Below are 7,350 nucleotides of genomic sequence, written 5' to 3'. Positions count from 1 at the left end.
TATCTATCTCTCAGGGCTGCCAAGAATTCAGATTCATTACAAGGTATTCAAGAAACTCTGCTGTCACTAGTGCTCATCCTAAGCACACTGAAGGCAATAGAAATATCCCCACTGAGTTCGGTGAGCTCCAGGGATTAGACATACAGAGTAGTGATTCCCTGTTACCGTATGGCATAGCATGAATCCTATTAAGAACCTGAGCACCAAATCAAATGAAAAAGATGGTTACAAGAGAAATCTCCACGTTTATTAACAGCACTTTCAATGGAAGTACCTTAAGCAAAGAGCCATGGAAAATCTCAAGAAGGGAAAATCACTTCACTGAGTTTGTGTGTAGCAGCCCTTATAGTCAGAGAAGACTGCAAGACTCAAGATCACAAAAGTTTGCTTAAAGCAGGTGCTTATGATGGGGAAAGTAGACTGTTGGCTACCTGCCTAACACACTTTAAAGTAAATGGAGGACTATATTACCTTAGTCAGTAAGCCTGTTCTGGCAATATATGTAATTTCTTGCATTTTGCATAAATTCAAAACTCTTCTCAAAGCTTTGTGATTTTTTTCTTTAAATTTTAGAATCAAATTCAACAATTCCAGTGTCTTTTCTATTATCATATACTGGTAGTAAAGAGGCCTGAATACCACCATTAGCCTCTATTGCTTTGATAATACAGCAAATAAAAAAGGCTGGGCATCATTATCTAAGACATACGGCCTACTGGACTGCCGCGGCTTGTATCATACAGCTAAACAACACAGATAAGCCTCTGTTGGGGCAAATCTGATTCCATTTGGTTTATTTTCTGTCCCTCAATTTATAGAGGAAGAAAATTTTTTGGTTTGTTTCTGAAATGTAAAATAAGAATACTTTTTTGGAAAGGTAATTTGCAAAAATAAAGTTTTAAAAATTTCAAATGAAAAAAATGGACAGTTTTAACCTGTTCTGTATGTATTATGTTCCTACACTGTCTCCATGGTGTATTCTACTGTTCTCAATGCAGATAGGAAGTACCATATGAGAAGTGAGTGACATTACATCTGGATTTCCCATATGGTCCTTCATTCCCAAGAGACTTACTTTGCTATCTCATATCATTTTTACATATTCAATCAATACTTGTATGGGTATATGTCTAGCACATGCAGTAACAGTTATCTGAAAATTAGATCCAAGCACAACGCATTGGTTTCTCATAAAGGTGTTGCTGCTCATGTCTGTGTTCTACCTACCATCCTTTAGAATTAAAAGGTTTGTGTTTTCAGACCCTAAGACAGTTTTGGCCTGGGCGTTTCTCCAGTGTATTTAACACCACAGGGGTGCTCTATGAGCTACATTATTTCATGACTCAAATGTGAAAAGCTGTTTAATATTGTGGTAACTTCTCTTTGCCTGAGTAACAATGGCAGTACTGATTACCCTTAATAACATTATTATGCTGTGTGCACAAATCAAGCACGAAGAGCAATCGGGTGGAGAATCAGTTTTTAAAAAAATGATCTTTATTCTTGCTACATGTCTACTGGACCTTGAAAACAGTAATAGGATGGCCTTTAAATTCCTACTGCTTTGATAAGAGGTGAGAGGCAAAGCCAAATATATTCCTTCCAGTTTGGTAGCAATAGCTAATAGGCATTGCTCACTCTAGAAGTTATTTAAAGTGCAAGTTATGAAAGAATTATGAAAGAGGGACTTGAACTGCATACGTAGTTGGTAGCGAACAATATTTTAATACAATGATGACAAATTTTATGCAGATACAACTGTACACAGCTCTACAGTGAGATGAAAGGTATATGGAAAGACTAAATCTTTCCATATTCCACAAGACACCCAGAGGAAATGAAAAGCAAACAAAAGCTAAGGAAATCCCAAACCACCAGTGGCCAAACTGGTTCTGGATAAATCAAGATCAATCTTAAGAAAGTTTCAGAAGTCAGTACAGCTGATTTGTCTGCAGCTACCTCCTGCTACAATATGTTCACAAAATGCTTTTACATATGGTTGCATAGAACTACTGCTGAGGAAGTTCTGGTTCCTCTTACACCCCAAAGTGTCTGGATGCCACCTGAATTCAAGATATGGCCCATGGGCAGATCATCCACTTTTTAAGGAATCAAGGACTTCATAGAAGATACCTCATACACAATCATGCATCTCTTGAAAATTTGAAGCCTTGAACACAATAGTTCTCAGCCACATTGTTTTATTTTGTCTTATAATGCCGAAGGGTTGGACATGGACAGAAAGTGAATTTAAAGACTCAGGGCAAGGAAGGCTCTTCTTAGCAAGGCATCTTAATGGCTCCTTCAGTTTTTCAAGGGAGATTCATAAGTCCTGGCAATTTAAAATACAGTTATTCCATTTTGAATCAGCAAACCATTTAGCAACTCCCTGCAAATAACTCCAATTTGTAAACAGGTCCCTGTTGGACTGCACTTGGACAATGTTTTCTGGATCCTTCCTTGTTTTTTTGGGGTTTTCTTTTGGTTTTGTCTGTGAAATGGCAACCTGTCCTTTAACCAGGAAAATTTAATTAAAGTGTGAGGGCCCTTTCATTTTACTATCCCTGCCTCCTTCAGCTATTATTCAAAGCTTTTTTACACTGTCTTCTCCCTACTTCCTATCTTATAAATTCCTTCCAGCCAAGATAATTTAGGCAACACTTGTACAAATGACACAAAGGATATAGGTATTTAGTCTAGTAATCCAAGTAAAGGAAACTTCTGACTGCTGTTGGATCAAAAAAGGCATAACAACTCAGCTCTAATGAAGAAAAAAATGGATAAACTAAATTTCTAGGCATATTTCCTAACTCACACCAATATCACCAGGGTATTTTACTTTCTAATCTATTGAAGTTCATAGTTATCATGCCTGGAAATAAGGCGGGCTTATCACCCCATGCATGGATTCCTGCGGGATAGAGTTTCTCTACTAAATGAATTTCTAGAGTTTGAAGAGTCCCAGAATTTACAAGCTCAGTTACTGAAACAGGGCATGTAGTCGACAAGTTTTCAGATGCACAAGGTAGCCCACCTGACCACACAATCAAAGATGCAAAGGTAGAGATGGTAAGTATACCCAAATCTTACTCGCTTCAAACTTTGCCTCCAAACCTCCAGAAAAGTTCCCAATGGGCATAACTTGAAGTAACACCATTAAGTAGGACCTACTTCCTGAAGTGGCCTAAATCCTTGACAACACACTGGGGATTCATTCAGTGCTGCAAATTATGCAGGCTAGGTGTTATCGTATCATTGCAGTCTCAGAACACTGCAGTCTTAGGGTGATAAATAGTAATGCCACCGTGGAACAGGTTTAACAGTGGTCCTAGAGACAGGCAGATAACAGTTAAAGCTCCCTGACAGCTCCATGCCTTTCACGACAAGGACTTGGACTTTATCTTCCCACAAGATAAAGATTTTGCTTCTGTTCTGTTGGAGGTCATAGCAATGGACTCAACACCAACCCAGTCCTTTGACTACACAGAAGAAGCACTGCTACTTCCAATAAAGAAGGAAAAGTTAAAGTTTTCCACTGACTTTCATATGAGATAAAATCACTTCTCTGGGAGCAAACAAGCCAGGGCTCCTTTGTGGCTTGTCTGGTCCAGCAGATGATCCCAGGCTGACTTTGTGGCTGTAGTAACATACAGAGTCAGAGACACCTGGTCCTGGGTACGGGAGAGCAGAAGAGAGGAGTCAGAAGAAACTTCACTAATTGCGTAAGTCTGCTCCCAGGTCTGCTGCCAGCTGGCAGAAAGTGCAGCCGCCTCATTAAGTTTCACTAGCTGTGCTGCTCACTTTTGAGCAGTAACCTTTTTGGGAAGGGGGAGGCATCTTTTTCCCTCCACACGAGTCGAAAGTCATAAAGAGGTATTTCCACCCACTTCGCTGATGATGCCTGGCAAGAATCAGAGATGCCTCTCCAAGTCTAATGCTTTTCAAAGTGTTTTTAAGTTCTCCTCTTCAATTCACATTTAAGGGTATGTGGAGGAAATCACCTTTTTCTGTCTAGAACAGCACCAGACTGTAGAATAGAAGGTGCTGATGAATGGCTGAGAGCCAAATAACATAAGGTGAGGAATTATGAATTCAAACAGTAGTGCCAGAGCTTCTTTCTCCCTTCAGCAAGCACAGATTTTCTATTTCATAGTTAAATTAAAAGGCTATTTCGCTTCAACTCTTAAAGATAGAAAGCTATATGGCTCCTGAGTTTTCCCCTGGGATCAACTACAGAGAATTAAAATCATTATTTGGGTTTTGTGTTTTTTTGTTTTAAGCACACATCAACAACACCCCACAACCACCCCAATAATACCCCTACTAAGATACTTCTGTGTTTCTGGGCAGGATGTTTTTAGGCTGCTGGGATATAGATCTATTAAGGCCCCTTTCCTTCACTGAGGAAGGACAGGAGTGGGACACACTGATGGTTCTGTGCTCTTTGTTTGTAAAGCCCAACATCTCTCTGCAGTCTGTGAGAAAGTCCCTTGCTTGGCCTCCATCCTGATGACTTTTCAAGTCCCTAGTCTCACAAAACATCATTTTAAGCTTTATCCAGTAAGTCACCCTTCAAAATACCATTTCACCGTTACAGGTTTTTTCCATAAGGAGACCTTGATTACTGCAACTCATTTCTTGCTTTGATAAACATAGTTCTGATGGGCCTCAGCTCCCTGTTTTCTTCTCCATTTTTTTTTTTTTTAAGGAGAAAATCAATGGGTCATGCATGAGCTTGGAGCAGGAGAGATTTTTGTACTCTCAAGCAATTGAAATGTATTTGTTTCTTAAATCATTTAAAGTAATATAGGCCATTGTCCTGAAAGATCAAAAACTCAATTTAGACCATGCATAAACACCAGGGAATGGGAGGTTCTGCAGATGGTGTGCAGAAGTTGTGGGTGCAGATTGCATAAAACCCATACCTTTCTTCCCCATTTCAGCATCTACCTCCCAGTTACATACCCACATGATTCTGCAATCCATTACCAAAAAACACTTTCTGGGTTTAAGCACCTAAATTACACTTACAGAAAATGACTTGTTTTGTCTTTTATAACATGGTGGATGCTGCTGCTCATCTTCTATGGATTAGCCACAGTTGAAGCCTTTATTAAGGACGTGGCTTTCAGATAAATGATGTTCTCTGATGAAAGAAATGTAAAATCCTGCCTGCAACACAAACTGTCAAGACACAAACTGTGCTGAGTTGAACCTTCCTTGTATCTCTGCATCTGGTGCATCCCCTAGACTCTGAAGTCCTGATGTCTGAAGAGGGAATAACCACCAGCTTATGCTTCCCTGCCACAGCAAGGAGTTTTACTGGTCTCTGACTTTTTTTTTTAATTTAAGGCAAAGAATGTTTATGTAACAGTCACAAAATATCAAGGATAGGATACAGCACGTATAGGTTTTCTACACCTACCAAATCAATTTTCTTATTTTGCTTAACAGTCTGGCATCTCCAATTTTCTGCTTGCCCATCACTAGCTCTGTAGAATGTTTATAAATATGCATCAACAAAACAGAGAAAGTAAGGCAAAAATCACTTTTTGTCCTGTCTGTACCAAATTACTCAAAGCAATACCAAAAATTACAGATGAAACTAGCAACACCAACTCTTGTCCCCCTGCATTTCTTCATCACTCAAAAGAAAAGCTGCTCCTGTCAGCAAAGCACCTGCCAAACAGATGACTGCACCTGGGCAATTTCATACTGAACAATGCAGGGGCCTTGGCTGTCTCCAAACCTTTTACATTCTTCTCACTGCTTGCTCCAGTGCCAAGCTGCACAAGCCTTCTTGTGGCTGAAAGCTCAGGAATGTCATTGTCAGCTCACTTCAGCTTTGCTTAGCAGCCACATCAGCATCTGAAGCTGCCTTCCAAACCAGTGCCTGTATCTGTGTGATTATGGAAATGCATGCAGAGGTCCTATTAGGAAGAAATCCTACCCTGTCTGGCATATTAATGGAATAACTCGTCTACCCTGGGAGGAATGTATTTAGTGAAAGACTGCTCAACAGCTTTATCCCTTAATGATGGTGCAAAACTCAAGGTTGTATATCTGATGCACATGCTTCAAACCTTCTCACCTATTCTTACAGGATGCAGTTGCAAAGAGGCTGATGAGCACAGATGCAGCAAAAAGAGCGCACAAGAGAGAAGACAGACATCAGAGGTCTGCTTAAAACCATATCACTACTTCTCTAAAAGATAGCCTGGAAGGGGTATAATATAGTCAGAAGTAAGGCGAGGAAGGTAGGTTAAGGCCTGACTATTCCACCACAAGAATTAACAGACAAGCAAGGAAGGAGCTAGGTTCAAAGCAAGAACAAAGAGGCAGGTCTTCACATTGCTGTGGCAGAGCTGTGGAATTCCTTGAAGAAGGAAGATAAAAACAGATGTTATACTCTTATTAGTCAAGCAGGGGACTGAATCCATTCAGAAAATAAATCAGTAGAGTTTAGGAAACACAGAAAAATCCTCTAGCTCAGGGATTCTGGTTTAAAAGTAATCAGAGGTTTTGAAAATAGCACGGATAACAAATGGTAAATATGTTCATCCTGTTCTTGCTCATTTCCAACCATCTTCTACAGCTAAAAACAGCTACAGCTGCTTAGTTACAGCAAAAAAAAAAAAAAAAAAAAAAAAAAAGCAGAGCACTGGAGCAGGTGAACCTTTGGTTTACAAATATAACCATTCTGTTTTGCCTGTCTAGGTTTGCTACAAACTCTTCACAAATAGTTAATTTTGCTGTAAGAGCATGAATCCTGTTGGCCTGGTCTGAAATCACTGCGATTAGGAGAGCATTGTTTTCAAGAGTTGCAGACTAGAAATGACAAAACCTTGCAGTCAACCTGAATATTTGTCTCTGCTGCCTCCTAATCACTCACACTGAGCATAAGACTTCAGGATCTGCTCCACTTCCCAGTCACATAGACAGAAGTGCACCATCTATATTTGATCATGATACATCACCATTCAATTTTCACAGAATCACAGAATTGAAGGGGTTGGAAGGGACCTCGAAAGATCATCGGGTCCAACCCCCCCCTGCCAAAACAGGCTCCTTAGAGCAGGCTGCCCAGGTAGGCATCCAGACGTGCCTTGAATATCTCCAGAAAGGGAGACTCCACAACCTCCCTAAGCAGTCTGTTCCAGTGCTCTGTCACCCTCATCGTGAAGAAGTTCTTTCACATATTGGTGTGGAACTTCCTGTGCTCTATCTTGTGGCCCTTGCCCCTTGTCCTATCCCCACAAACCACTGCGAAGAGGTTGGCCAAATCCCTCTGTCTCCCACACTTAAGGTATTTATACACATTGATAAGATCCCCTCTCAGTCTTCTCTTCT

Source organism: Cygnus atratus, chromosome 3 (genome assembly GCF_013377495.2).
Source record: "Cygnus atratus isolate AKBS03 ecotype Queensland, Australia chromosome 3, CAtr_DNAZoo_HiC_assembly, whole genome shotgun sequence".
In the NCBI taxonomy this organism is placed as follows: Eukaryota; Metazoa; Chordata; class Aves; order Anseriformes; family Anatidae; genus Cygnus; species Cygnus atratus.
Note: the sequence above shows the minus strand (reverse complement) of the source record.